Source organism: Pleurodeles waltl, chromosome 3_1 (genome assembly GCF_031143425.1).
Source record: "Pleurodeles waltl isolate 20211129_DDA chromosome 3_1, aPleWal1.hap1.20221129, whole genome shotgun sequence".
In the NCBI taxonomy this organism is placed as follows: domain Eukaryota; kingdom Metazoa; phylum Chordata; class Amphibia; order Caudata; family Salamandridae; genus Pleurodeles; species Pleurodeles waltl.
In genome coordinates, this window is record NC_090440.1 from 631,446,250 (window position 1) to 631,460,582 (window position 14,333).

A 14,333-nucleotide genomic window follows, 5' to 3' on the forward strand; every position below is an offset into this window, starting at 1 on the left:
CAATACCAATACCCACATAACTTCCACGCACCTCACACAACACACCACTAAATAGCACCCCACCTATCACTACACACTCCACCCCACACATCATCCACACCACCCCATGGCACCTCAAAGACACCCCAGGTTCTCAGATGCTGAACTCAGGGTCATGGTGGAGGAAATCCTACGAGTAGAGCCCCAGCTGTTCGGGACACAGGTGCAGCACACCACCATTGCCAGGAAGATGGAGCTATGGAGCAGAATAGTGGACAGGGTCAACGGTGTGGGACAGCACCCAAGAAATCGGGATGACATCAGGAAGAGGTGGAACGACCTACGGGGGAAGGTGCGTTCCATGGTATCAAGGCACAACATCGCGGTACAGCAGACTGGCGGCGGATCCCCACCTCCTCCCCCAGAATTTACAACATGGGAGGAGCAAGTCTTGAACATCCTGCATCCTGAGGGCCTCGCTGGAGTAGGCGGAGGAATGGACTCTGGTAAGTCTCATCTTCACTACTTCATCCCCCCCACCCCACCTGCATGCCAACTCATACCCCCACCCTCACCCCCTTCACAACTACCCCTTGCAAATGTCTCACCATCATAACCCACCCATCCCAAAACTTAGCCCTGCATGCGGCCCCAAAGCATGGACACCCATCACCAAAGCATGCCCAATGCACGTACCCATCACCCCCCCCCCAAAATACCGTCACAACAGCCCCCACAAAGGAATGCCAGCACTGGGGTACACGGGCACCCACCCATTGCACGCCATTGGCACACACAGAAGCAATAACCATACTTTTATACCCCTGCAGGACCCGAACGCCAGGTCACCGTGCAGGAGGGTCCACAAATGTCCCCTCCACCCCCAGAAGAGGCCCACAGTGATGACAGCAGCTCTCTCTCCCTGGATCTAGATGACCAGCCCGGTCCATCGGGGACCTCTGGACAGTCGGTTCCCCTCAGACAGGCACAGGCCACAGCAGACCTTCCCCCCTCTGGGAACACCAGCACAGCACCCACCCAGCGGGCCCATACCTCTGTCCCCAAGACACGTCAATCAGCGTTGTGTCCACCACTACAGGGAACCCAGGCTAACCCACCACCCCAACAACAACAGGGACCTGGGGGCAGTGGTAGTGGGCACACGGTCCAGGGGACGGAGGCCCAGGGAATCAGGGGAACTGGGAAGGCTGCTGTGCGACAGGGGGGGGGGACAGGCCTAGGGGACCCACTCTCCACGAGGCCCTCTCCTCCATCATGGGAGCATACCACCACTCCCAGGAGACGATGGCGACGGTCCTGGCCAGGTTTCAGGAAATCCAGCTTCTGCAGGAACAACAGTATATGGGGTTCAGGGAAGAACTGAGAAACATCAGTACCGCCATAGTGGCCCTGAATGAGTTAATCTCCACAATGCGGACCACTCTGGCACCTCAAAGGGCCCTGACACTAGCATGGATCAAGAACTGGCTACCACCTCCGTCGGCGCTAGTGGACAGGAGGCCCCAACAGAAGACCAACAGGCCACCAGAACCCCACCCCCTGCAGAAGGAGAACCACCCCGCAAGCGGGCCCTGAGATCCAGGAAGAAGACAGAGTAACATGTCAAGACCCCCGCCAGCAAAGGATACCACCCTGATTGTCCTCCCACTGTCCCACATTGTCACCCTGTCCAACCTTAAACTGCCCCTGCTCCACTTCCCACAGGCATTTGAACAATGCACCTGTGAACCTGATAGTCTGGACTCTGCCATGGACAATCATCCACCATCACCCCTCACCGATTTCCAACCACCCATCCAAATTAGAGCACTTGAATAAACACACTTATTGCACATAAACAATCTGGAGTCTGTCTGTGATTTTAACAAATGTATTAGACATGACAGTGCCACAATTGTTATTCACATAGTGATGCCAAATAACCGCTGTCACACTGCTGTAGTCCATGGGGAAACTAAGCAGATGTCACGCAGTGGGGTCCACAGCTCTGAAAACGGAAGGGAAAGTCACAACACAAATACCATACACTGGGGGAAAAAGTCAGACAGTAGAGAGGTAGGAGTCTTTAAGTAAATGTAATATGCCGGTGTGTACTCTTACCTGTGTGTCACTGAAAGTATTGCTCTATTACTGTGTTCCTGTTGTCTATGTCGTCCTCTTCGGCTTTCTCTTCTTCACTCTCCACAGGCTCCACAGCTGCTACAACACCACCATCTAGACCATCCTCCGGCAGAAAAGGCACCTGGCAACGCAAAGCCATGTTGTGAAGCATACAGCAGGCCACAATGATCTGGCACACCTTCTTTGGTGAGTACATTAGGGATCCACCTGTCATATGGAGGCACCTGAACCTGGCCTTCAGGAGGCCGAAGGTGCGTTCTATCACCCTCCTAGTCCGCCCATGGGCCTCATTGTAGCGTTCCTCTGCCCTGGTCCTGGGATTCCTCACTGGGGTCAATAGCCAGGAAAGGTTGGGGTAACCAGAGTCCCCTAATAGCCACACACGTTGCCTCTGGAGTTGCCCCATCACATACGGAATGCTGCTATTGCGTAGGATGTAGGCGTCATGCACAGAGCCAGGGAACTTGGCATTACCATGTGAGATGTACTGGTCTGCCAAACAGACCATCTGGACATTCATCGAATGATAACTTTTCCTGTTCCTGTACACCTGTTCACTTTCTCTGGGGGGTACCAAAGCCACATGGGTCCCATCAATGGCACGTATGATGTTGGGGATATGTCCAAGGGCATAGAAGTCACCCTTCACTATAGGCAAATCCCCCACCTCAGGGAAAACGATGTAGCTCCACATGTGTTTGAGCAGGGCAGACAACACTCTGGACAACACCTTGGAAAACATAGGTTGAGATATCCCTGATGATATGGCCACTGTTGTTTGAAATGACCCACTTGCTAAGAAATGGAGTACTGACAGCACCTGCACTAGAGGGGGGATCCCTGTGGGTTGGCGGATGGGTGACATCAGGTCTGCCTCCAGCTGGGCACACAGTTCATGTATAGTGGCTCGGTCAAGCCTGTATGTCAGAATGACACGTCGTTCCTCCATTGTCGACAGGTCCACCAGCGGTCTGTACACGGGAAGATTCCTCCATCTCCTCGCATTGCCAAGCGGACGGTGCCTAGGAAGGACAACAGCGAGCATAGAGTCAATCAACCCACAGGTACGTTCCCCAGCTTGCACACAACACGATTCACTATGCATTGAATGTTGTGTATGAGTGTTGAGGAAAGGCCTGGGTATGTGTGACGCATGAGGAATTAAGCCATGTGGGCCCTTGAAATGGCGGCTGCCTGACCCGTGAAGTGTGACAATGGGATGTGAGGTCAATGCGCTGGCTAGGCACACCGTGGCGGTAGGCGGTCGAAGACCGCGGCGCAAAGCCGCATTGGTTCAAATTGAATCCTATGGGTTTCAGGAGCCAATGACGATATGCGCCGGCGGTCGCGGTACGCACCGCTGCGGTACGCACCACCGCGGGCATGACCGCCATTTTCTATCAGCTTAATCACTCGATACCTGATCTTCCACAGGAGAGGACCTACACTGCAAGTGCTGCTGTGACCTCATTCTGGAAGAGACAATGGCTGCTGCGACTGGGGAAAGGGCCCCTGCCTTTACTTCTGAAGAATTGGAGAAACTTGTGGATGGGGTCCTCCCCCAGTATGCGCTACTCTATGGTCCTCCAGACCAACAGGTAAGTACACTGGGACCATGCTTTGGGGGCAATGCCTGGGTTGAGTCGGGTGGATGAAAGATGGTGGGGAGGGGAGCGATTGAGTCATGCATCAGACGACAGATGAGAGCATGTGCCACATGGCAAGGGTGGGGATGCGGGGCCACTCACATTGAGCATGCAGAAGGTGATGACAATTTTTCTCTCCCTGTACATGTCACATAGGTCAGCGCCCACCAGAAAATCGTGATTTGGCGTGCCATCGCCAAGGACGTCCGGACCCTGGGGTCCACAACAGACGGGGCACCCACTGCCGGAAGAGGTGGGAGGACATCCGCCGCGGGAGCAGGAAGACGGCGGAGGCTCTGCTGGGGATGGTCTCCCAACTTAGGAGGGGTGCCAGTCGTCAATTGACCCCCCTGATGTCCTGGATCCTGGCGGTGGCCTACCCCGATTTGGATGGGCGCGTGAGGACATCACAGCAGACACAAGGGGGTGAGTACAGTCTCATTCTGGTGACTTTGCGCGCAGTGGAGGTCTCTGGGTGGGGGAGGAGGGCTGTGGGTCTCCCTAGGCCAGGGCGAATTCTGTAGGCTAGGCCCCCCGGTAAGGCATGGCCCTGTGCCCCCGCCCCCCACCTCTGTTGGGTGCCAAGTTCAGGTATCCATGGCCCTGTGTCATCTATGTGTGCAGGTGTTGTCGATAGGCTTGTAGGCCATGTCCCACGGATTGCGTAGTGGACCCCAAGGGCGCGGCGTAGTGCAGGGGGCTTCTGTGTCTGTCTTGTCCGCCAACGGTAGCGGTAATCCATGCACTCAACATGTCTTTATTTCTCCCCCCCCCTTTTTTGTGGCCTTCCTGTTCATGTGTGCATCAGCATCATCAGGCGGAGGAGAAGTGGCATCGGAGCACGAAGGAGCCGCATCTCACATGGCCATGGCGGGCCATGCAACTGAGTCGGATTTCACCAGTGAGACGGAGGGCGAGGGGAGCTGCACAGCGGGGACTCGTGCTGATGTCAGTGACTCGTCCTCTGAAGGGAGCTCCCTTGTGGTGGCGGCAACATCCGTGCCCCCCGCAACAACAGGTACAGCCGCCACCCAGCGCACCAGCACCGCCCTCCCAGCAGCCCCTCAGCCTTCGCCCCGTGCCCGCTCACCCAGGAAGGTGGGCATCTACTTCGCCCCAGGCACCTCAGGCCCTGCCCCAGTCACCCCTGCTGCCCTCAGTGAGGAGGTCATTGACCTCCTGAGGACGCTCATTGTTGGGCAGTCTACCCTTTTGAATGCCATCCAGGGTGTAGAAAGGGAGGTGCACCGGAGTAATGCATACCTGGAGGGCATTCATGCGGGTCAGGCTGCCCATCAGCGATCGTTCAGCGCTCTGGACTCAGCACTGACAGCAGCAATTGTCCCTGTCTCTAGCCTCCCCCCTCCAACTTCCTCCACCCAGACCCAATCCCCTGTACCTCTGCCTATCCCAGACACACCTACAGACCAGCCTGCACACACCTCAACACCCAAGGGAAGCTCATCCAGACATAAGCACCACACATCACACAAGCATTCACACAAGCAACATCCACATGCAGACATACCAACAGCCACTGCCTCCACTGTGTCCCCCTCCTCCTCGTCTCCCTCCTCCCTCCCTGTGACGTCTCCACTCACACTTGCATGCACAACATCTTCAGCCACTACGTCCATCACCAGCACACCCACCAGAACACTCCGCACACGTGCAGTCACCACCCCCACTACCATGTACACGTCCCCTGTGTCCTCTCCCAGTGTGTCTGTCACCCCCTCTTCCAAACCACACAAACGCAAGCAGCCACCCACCCAACAGCCATCCACCTCACGACAGCCTCCAGCCCAAGCACCTGCACCCAAAGACACCAGACTTCACACTCCTACAACCACATCCTCTTCCTCCACTCCCATACCCACTACACCTACCCGTCACTCTCTTTCCAAATTGCTTTTCCTTGCCAACCTTAACCTCTTTCCAACAACTCCCCCACCCCGTCCATCTCATAAGACTGTAATCAGCACCTCAGCCACCACCAAACCAGGACCTATCAGGACTGTTGTCCAAGGACTGTGGAGTCCCCCACCCTCAAGGGCAACAACTCCGGCGAGGAGCCAAGGCACGCCCAGCCCACCCCCTGAAAAGCACCCAAAAGTGAGCAGTGCCCGGCGCGAGAGGCCACGGACACCAGGGACCAAAATTCCTACCCTGGCTCCGTCTGGAAGTGGGGTGCCACCTGGCACACCGCCAAAGGGGTCAAAGGGCCACAGGCGACCAGGGAAGGGTGGGAAGTGCAGCACGCCCGACAAGTCCGGCAGCAGGCCAGCTGCCCAGGAGTGCCCTACCAGCCCCCTCCCAGGTGTGCAGGAGGACACCCAGAGGCCCGGTACGGCAGCCCAGGAGGGCCCCGCAAGCCAACGGACAGATGGGCAGGAAGGCCCTGCCAGCCACATGCCAGGTGGCGAGTGACACCCATGCCTGGGCCGGAACCGCTGAACTGGGCCCTTTCAAACAAGTGAGGAAATTCGATTTTTAATACGATCGTATCGACCCGCCATTTTGTGGCCCGCCGCCATTTTATGTTGCCTTCACTCAGGCAGCACAGCGAACGAAGTCCATTCTGCCTTTTCTGCTTATTCTGCAACATGGTGTTCAAAACAGCCTTCTGCCTCTATCTTTACAAGGCTGGTATTAAGGTCTGACCGAGTACACTAATCCCTGTCTGGTTTTCTAATCCTTGTTTCAACTATCTGTAGGCTCACACTATTCTCCGCCGATCTTATCTTATCGTCTGGCCTTCGCTGTCCTTTGCTAGTATTCTCTCATTTCACAACTGTCCTCCAAACGCACACAAACTTATCACACCACATGCAACTTCGTTGTGGATCGGTTAATGAATTAGTTCAAGGGAGGGGTGACAAACACAGCTGGAGGGGAGGCAACCTTAAGTCACTTGATACTTTGTTTTCCAATTCCTTCTATTGGTGCTGTCTTGTTTTCCGACATTTCTATTGGCTCTGTTCTATCTTTACATTATTCTTACTAGCTCCTTTCTATGTGTTCTGGGAGTGTATGTAGTTAATAAATGGTTTTTATACGGTATATAAGATTGTGCGCCACAAAGTAAAGTGGCAGTCTCCTGAGAACATACCTTGTGTACTTCTTGGACAACTGTACTAGCTGCAGCTAATAAAATCTGATCTTTTACGCCTAACAGAGTGTCCCGTGTCTCTGTTAGTTGAGGCAGGTGAATCCAAGGAGATTTTAGGCGTACCCTGCGCCGCCAGGCCCATAAGGTTCTGGTTCTTCAACTGGCGCCCAACGTGGGGCGGCTTCAGCGGTACCGGTTCTGCCTGAAGGTCGTGAGGAACCCCGCAAGAAAATTCTGGAGGAATCGCGAGCCACGTCAAGCGACCCCTGTATGTCGAAGTGGTCCGAAGGTCTTTTTCAGCGCGGTTACTCCTTCCTGACGGCTACTGACGACTGCTGCCCTGACTGCCGCCCTGCCTTGGCCCTTTCTTTGATGATGTATGGTAAAGCGAGACGATAGACGGGCCTCTGTTGGTGTAAGAAGACATCCTTAGTTAAGTATTTGGTGGGTCGCGCCCACAAATTTTGGTCTTTGTTTTGTCCTTAGGTCCTTAGATTTGGCCATTGCAGTGGCCAAAGCCGAGGGGTAAGTGCATTTGTGCTGTGTAAACTGAAAGTTTTACCCCCTTGATGTTTGTGAACAGCCAGTAAAAATCGTGAGATGTCTGGTCTGACTAAGTTTGGAAAACTTTGTTGCTTTGGTTGTAATAGGGACTCCCAGCTTGAGGACTCCTGTCCGATTCCTTCGGTTGGAACTCCCACATATGAGCTCTATTCTAAACATGGTGTTGGTCCTATTGCCTTTAATAAGACATGGACCCGATATACAAAGAAAGATGGTGTTTTAAAATGGCCAGAAAATGGTAGTTTCGAAACTGATGTGCTAGATAATTTAGAAGCAACGTTATTTAAAAGAAAAGCCCGGCCGGCAATGTTTGACTCTTTTCGCCTTTGGCGTAAGGAAGCCAAACAGAGAGAAATTAAACAAGCGAAACGAGATAGGAAAACACAGGGAATGACGATTATACAGGCTGCTCAGCAATTCAAAGATGATGAAATAGATAATGCAATGGAAATTTCAGACAGACAGCATCGAATGGCAATAGATAAATGCTATCCGACGTTGCCTATCTCTTCCCTTGATAAGAGAAAAGATTTTGAGGAAGATTCCTTAATGTCCCACTTATTGAAATTGCCTCCGCCCTATGTACAAGGTGCTAATGCACCCCCGATGTTACAGCCTGTTCAGCCGCCAGTTGTGCTTCCGCCTGCTCCAGCTTTTCCACATTTGCCTCCTCAAGTATTGCCTATGCCAGCTTTGCCTTTAACTCCTTTGCCTTCTGCTCCTTTGGCAATTCCTAATGCTCCTTTAGTTAATTCACCTAATACCTTGTCCCCTATCCTTATGTCAAATTCTCCATCTATGCGTAAGCGATTTGCAGATACTGTCTCTGGTCTCTTATCACCTTTCTTTGAAGCTTTAAATGTGTCTCCAGCTTTTTCTCGAAGACAGTCTCGTAGTCAATTCCCAGACTCCGAAGAGCGAGAAAAATTGGACTCACTTGCTTGTAGATGGATCAAGAAGGGTCCCCAATATAGTACGTCTGATATTATGTCCACCTTTCTGCAATGGAATGCACCTACGCAGAGATATGTTTTTAAAGTTATGTGCGATACTCTCGCTAAAGAATGGGAGGATATGAATTTGGGTTCGGTCCCACAGGATCTGTTAGATGTTCAGGCTGACTTTGACAAAGGACTTATTGTGGGTCCTAAGGTTGAAAACGCTGTCAGAACACTTATTTCTTTCAGATCCCTATTGTTCTCACAGACTTTTCCTGATTCTGATCCTTCAGTTAGGACAGCACTGAAAAACTATCCCATGAGAGAGGTTTCTCCAATATGGAAGGAAGAAGTTGCAGCAGCAGGTGCTAATCCAGCTATTCCTGCGCATTTTCAGCGCATATGGATACATGTCCCCTGGAAAAGGTCTGAAGTTTTAGCACTTAAACAGTCACTATCAGATCCACGCAAAAATCCTGCTGGTTACTATAAAGAGTTGTCGCAAACAGTTGATGCATGTACTATGAATCTAGCAGATATTGACATGTTGATGGGAAATGTAGTTCCACAGACAATATGGGCTAAAATTCGTAGAGAGGATCACGCTCAAGAATTAGGCGGCGATTGGAACGCTATTATTGCCGCAGATAGAGGTCAAGTAGGTGGTGCAAAGCCCGACGCTTTGATCTCAGAACTCCCTGGTAGGATTATTACATTAATGAAAACAATGATGCCTGCTTTGAGAGTTAATTGGGATAAGCTAGCAGTATGTAAACAAAAGAAAGATGAAAGTGTTTCCGATTTCTTTACCCGATTCGAGGAGACATTCATTGATCACAGTGGTCAAGATATGGCTACAGAAGGGGGACAGCGATTATTTGTGGATAAGTTCGTATATAACTTGCTTCCTGAACTATCACACAAGCTAAAAGACTCCGAGAGTTCATGGGCAGTTTCTTCTTCCGCCCAGATATTGGCTACTGCACAATATTATGAAAATAGAGACAAAGAAGAAAGGGAAAAACAAGAGAAAAAGACAAAAGAATTAAAAACTAAAGTTCTCTTGCAACAGGCTTATCCTCCTCGTTATGTTCAGCCTCAGTTTCAACAGCCTCCGCAGTTTCAGAGGTTGTATCAAAAGCCTGAACCATTCATTCCAAGACCTTTGCTAGGTCCCAATCAATGTGCTTATTGTAGGGAGGAAGGTCATTTTAAGAACAGTTGTCCGGCATTGTTGCAGCGTAATGGAGCAACATCTGCTTCACGAGGTCGTGGTGGTCCTCAGTCAGCAAATAGAGGTAGAGGTCGAGGTGTGTTAACCCAAGAGCAGCGTTCTTTTGTTCCTCCAAATTCCGGAAATTACTTTGACCAGCAAAATGTTAGGTCTACACAGTATTACAGTGAGGATCAGTATATTGAAGGAGGGAATGAAAGTCTTCATTTTGAATAGGACAGCCATGGACAAAGTAAGGGGGTTACGTCAATTCCAGTGGATCAGAATGGACCTTATGTTAATGTCACTACAATGGGTGTTTCAGAGCCATTTCTTTTAGATACTGGTGCCATGAGAAGCTCTATCATTCATTCTAAACTCCCTGGCGCACCTTTGTCTGGCTTAACGAATGTATCTGTAGGATTTTCTGGCGCCCCTGTTCGCAATCCAGTTTCTTGCCCTTTGCCTGTTTCAATAGGCCCTTATGATTTAGAAGCTCCGCTTCTTCTGACGAATGGTTGTGGTGAAAATCTGTTGGGTTTAGATCTATTAAAAAGAATGCATGCTACGATATATTGTTCACCTTCTGGTGTATACCTCACTCTAGGACAGAAAATGACTAGTCCAATGTACTTATCAAAAGATCAATTCCCACCTGAATTGCTTTCTCTTCCCGAAACGCTTTGGGCTACGGGTCCGAATGACGTTGGTTGTCTTGAGATCCCACCTTATGTTGTTACTCTTAAGCCCAATGCTGAAATGCCACGTATTCCGCAATACAGAATCTCTACTGAAGGTGAGAAAGCACTTCTGGAAATTGTCCATGATTTGATTCAGAAGGGTGTGGTTGAGGAAACGAGAGGAAATACATGTAACAGTCCTGTTCTTCCGGTTCTTAAACGCACTGATCCTTCTCAGCCTCCTGTTTATCGTTTTGTAATTGATCTTCGGGAGGTAAACAAGATTGTCGTACCGCAGTTTCCTGTAGTCCCAGATATCACTGCTTTGTTGACGATGATACCTTCTACAGCGACTTGGTTTTCAGTTATTGATCTAAAGAATGCTTTCTTTAGTATTCCCATCGCCGAAGAGAGTAGAGATATTTTTGGTTTTTCCCTCGGAGGCCGAAGCTTCCGGTTTAAACGCGCACCTCAAGGTTATTGTGAAAGTCCCTCTATTTACAGTCAAGCTCTAAAATGTCATCTTGATGCCTTTTCCTTACTGTCCGGTGCCGCTCTCATTCAGTACATGGATGACTTATTAGTTGCCGCTGATTCAGAGGAGATTTGCAAAAACGTGACCGTTGCACTGTTGCGTCATTTGTTTGATCTGAATCACAAGGTTTCTCCTTCTAAATTACAATATGTCTGTCGCGAGGTGACTTATTTGGGTCATCTCTTGTCAAAGGAGGGACGACGATTGACCCCCGAACGAATTCAGGCAATTGCACAAATGTCAGTGCCATCCACACAAAGAGAGGTACGTGCCTTTTTGGGCATTACTTCTTATTGTAGACAGTGGATTCCGAGTTTCTCTTTATTGGCTAAACCGCTGTTGGCGCTAACTTTAAAAGATACGCCTCAGCCTCTTCCGTGGACTGACGAGTGTCAGAAGAGTTTTACTGATTTGCGTATTGCTTTGTGTTCTGCTCCTGTATTGGGTACTCCTGATTACAGTAAGCCCTTTACGCTCTATGTCCACGAAAGAGAGGGTTGTGCATTGTCAGTCTTAACGCAGCGTTTTGGAGATCAACAGCGACCATGCGCATATTTCTCAGCTACGTTAGATCCAGTAGCTAAAGCATTGCCTAGTTGTCTTAAGGCAACAGCGGCAGCAGCAATTTCTATTCGACAGTCTGCTGGAGTAGTGCTAGATAATACTCTCATTGTTATGGTGCCACATGCAGTGGATACTTTACTAAATAGGACAAAAACGCAGCATCTTACGAGTGCTCGGTTGTCCGGATATGAGCTGACGCTTTTGGCTAGTCACATACACATCAAACGATGTAATACCCTGAATCCAGCTACTTTGTTGCCTCTTCCAGAAGAGAGAGATGTCTCTGAACAGCATGATTGTTTTCTCCGTACTGAAGAAGAGACTAAGGGTAGAATTGACCTAAAAGACACGCCATTAGTGAATCCAGATGGAACACTATGGGTAGATGGTTCTTGTTTCAAGCTCCCGAATGGAGATACAGTTTCAGCCTACGCTATTACTACTTTGCATACGATTGTGGAGACAGCACGCATTAGACATAATTCAGCTCAGGCAGCTGAATTGATAGCCTTAACTAGAGCGTGTGTGTTATCCAAAGGAAAAAGAGTAAACGTGTACACTGATAGCCAATACGCTTTTGGTGTAGCGTTTAACTTTGGGCGCTTATGGAAGGAAAGAGGATTCTTTACTTCCCATGGTACTAAGATACAACATGGTCAATTAGTGACTGAACTTCTTGAGTCACTTACAATGCCTACTCAGATAGCGATCGTGAAGTGTAGTGCACACAAAAAGATTGTGGACGATGTTGGTCGAGGAAATGCATTTGCAGATGAGGTAGCGAAAAAGACAGCCAGAGACAACACAAGTCGAATGTATGTTGCAGGTCCCGCAAACTGCGTAAGAGAAAAGGGAATGTGTGAAGATACAGTAGAGAGTGTGAAATCAATTCAAGGAGAGGCTACGGAGAATGAGTTGAGAAAGTGGAAGGAAAGTACAGGAATGTTAGATGAGATGGGATGTTGGGTTGAATTATCAGAACATCAACGTTGGCTGTTACCAGATGCTTATGTACTACCTGTAGTTACTATGGCACATGGTCCAGCTCACCTAAGTGCAAAAGGAATATGTAAACTTCTGGCTCCAGTGTGGCAAAATGAGGGGATCCCAAAGTGTGCAAATAATGTAGTAAAACATTGTATTGTTTGCTTGATGTACAATCCGGGAAAGGGAACCCCAACTCCAGCAGGTCATTTTGCTCCTCCAACATATCCATTTGAGGTGTTGCAGATCGATTATATTCACATGGAACGATGCAACAACCTCAAATATGTTCTGGTGGTAGTATGTGCTTTTTCTAGATGGGTAGAAGCCTACCCTCTGAAGAACAATACTGCTTTATCAACTGCCAAAATACTTTTGAAAGAATTCTTCCCTAGGTTTGGTTTGCCGCGCATTGTCTGGAGTGACAATGGGAGCGAATTTGTGGGTCAAGTCATGCAAAAAGTTTGTGCAGGTCTTGGCATAAAACAGAAGTTCCACGCGGCGAATCACCCACAGTCGGCTGGTTTAGTAGAATGCTACAATGGAACCTTGAAGCTTAAAATGGCTAAGGTGCAAGCTAGCACAGGACTTAATTGGCCTGATGCTTTACCATTGGCTCTTCTGTCCACCAGAACAGCAGTACACTCTCGTTTGGGGCTTAGCCCTTACGAAGTGATATTTGGTCGCCCAGCTAATGTATGGGGAGTTCCTCGCCCTAAGAAATACTCAGACTTGCCATACCCGATGTTGATTGACTACTTGCATGACCTTACAACTAAATTGCGTGTTCTTCATCAACAGGTTCAGAGTGCTCTACCAGAGGCTTCCACAGACCCAGGTCATTCCATCCGACCAGGTGACTGGGTCTGCACGAAAAATTTCCAACGACAGAGAAATTTGGAGCCCAGATGGAGAGAGCCACGCCTGGTTCTTTTGACCACAAGAACAGCAGTTAAAGTCGAAGGAAAGAAAAACTGGGTGCATGCCGTGCACTGCAAGAAAGTGCCTTTGCCCTTGCCTTTCGATCAGTGGGTCCGTAGAGGCATCAGTGACTCTGAAAGTGAGAAAGTTCCGCAATTTGTACCATTCAGTGATGCGCGTCTAATTGGAACACTTTCTGAGAGAGAGGACGACGACATCCTTCAAGAAGCAATACCATCGCATCGTCGCTTGAACACGACAAATCCAGGAACATTGTTTCAAAACCAGACTGCCTCTGGACAGGAACGCTATAATTTGAGACCAAGACCAAAGAACTTGTAAATTTCTCTCCTATGTAGTACTCTATCCCGGTTGCAGGGTCACGGTAGGAGTCTTAGTTACGACCTGAGTAAGTGGCAATAGGCCTGCAGGACCTCACAGTGTCATAGGACGGTAGATAATCGTGACTACAGTGATTGAGGAAGATTGCCGTGAGCATCCACTTAGAAAGATGGAGGCTACATTAGATAAAAGAGAAAGTAAAAATATAAAGAATAATTGTAAAGAAATATATAGTCGTTGTAGTATTGCTCTATGCGTCATTATATTGTCGTGTATTCTTTTGGCATCTGTAAACTGGATCATTATTACTCTTCAGCAAAAAGTTGTCTCTTCTCCTACCTCTACATCTTCTTCTACTATCTCTCCGCACCTATTTCACACTCTTCCCCAGCATGAACTCATCAGAAGAACTGAATACTTTAACAATTCCTTCGTCCAGTTGTTACATCAACATCAGTTAGTGATCAATACAACTGACTGTTGGGTGTGTGGACTCATACCACATACAGTAGAAAAAGGAATGCCATATTTAGTTCTTCCATTCTCCTATGAAGGTTCCGCTTGGGCTTATTTTGTCATTTTCAATAATGCATATCAAAGTAAAATTAAACAACCTGTCAGTTCACATAGTGTTGGTTCAGATTTCAGTCATAGTTTATTGATAAAGGGAATGGTAGCTATGGCTAAAATCATGGAAAAAAGTGAAGCTTCCA

The 14,333-nt window shown here is 49.2% G+C and overlaps 1 long non-coding RNA gene across 1 annotated transcript in view; it reads left to right on the forward strand.

Moving 5' to 3' along the window:
• The window catches only part of LOC138284402 (uncharacterized), a 186,230-nt gene extending 172,212 nt beyond the window's left edge, over positions 1-14,018 (forward strand). Inside the window, exon 3 of the long non-coding RNA XR_011201393.1 lies at positions 13,159-14,018. This is a non-coding gene — a long non-coding RNA (uncharacterized lncRNA). The remainder of the gene's footprint in view (positions 1-13,158) is intronic.
• Positions 14,019-14,333: the final 315 nt, after the last annotated feature.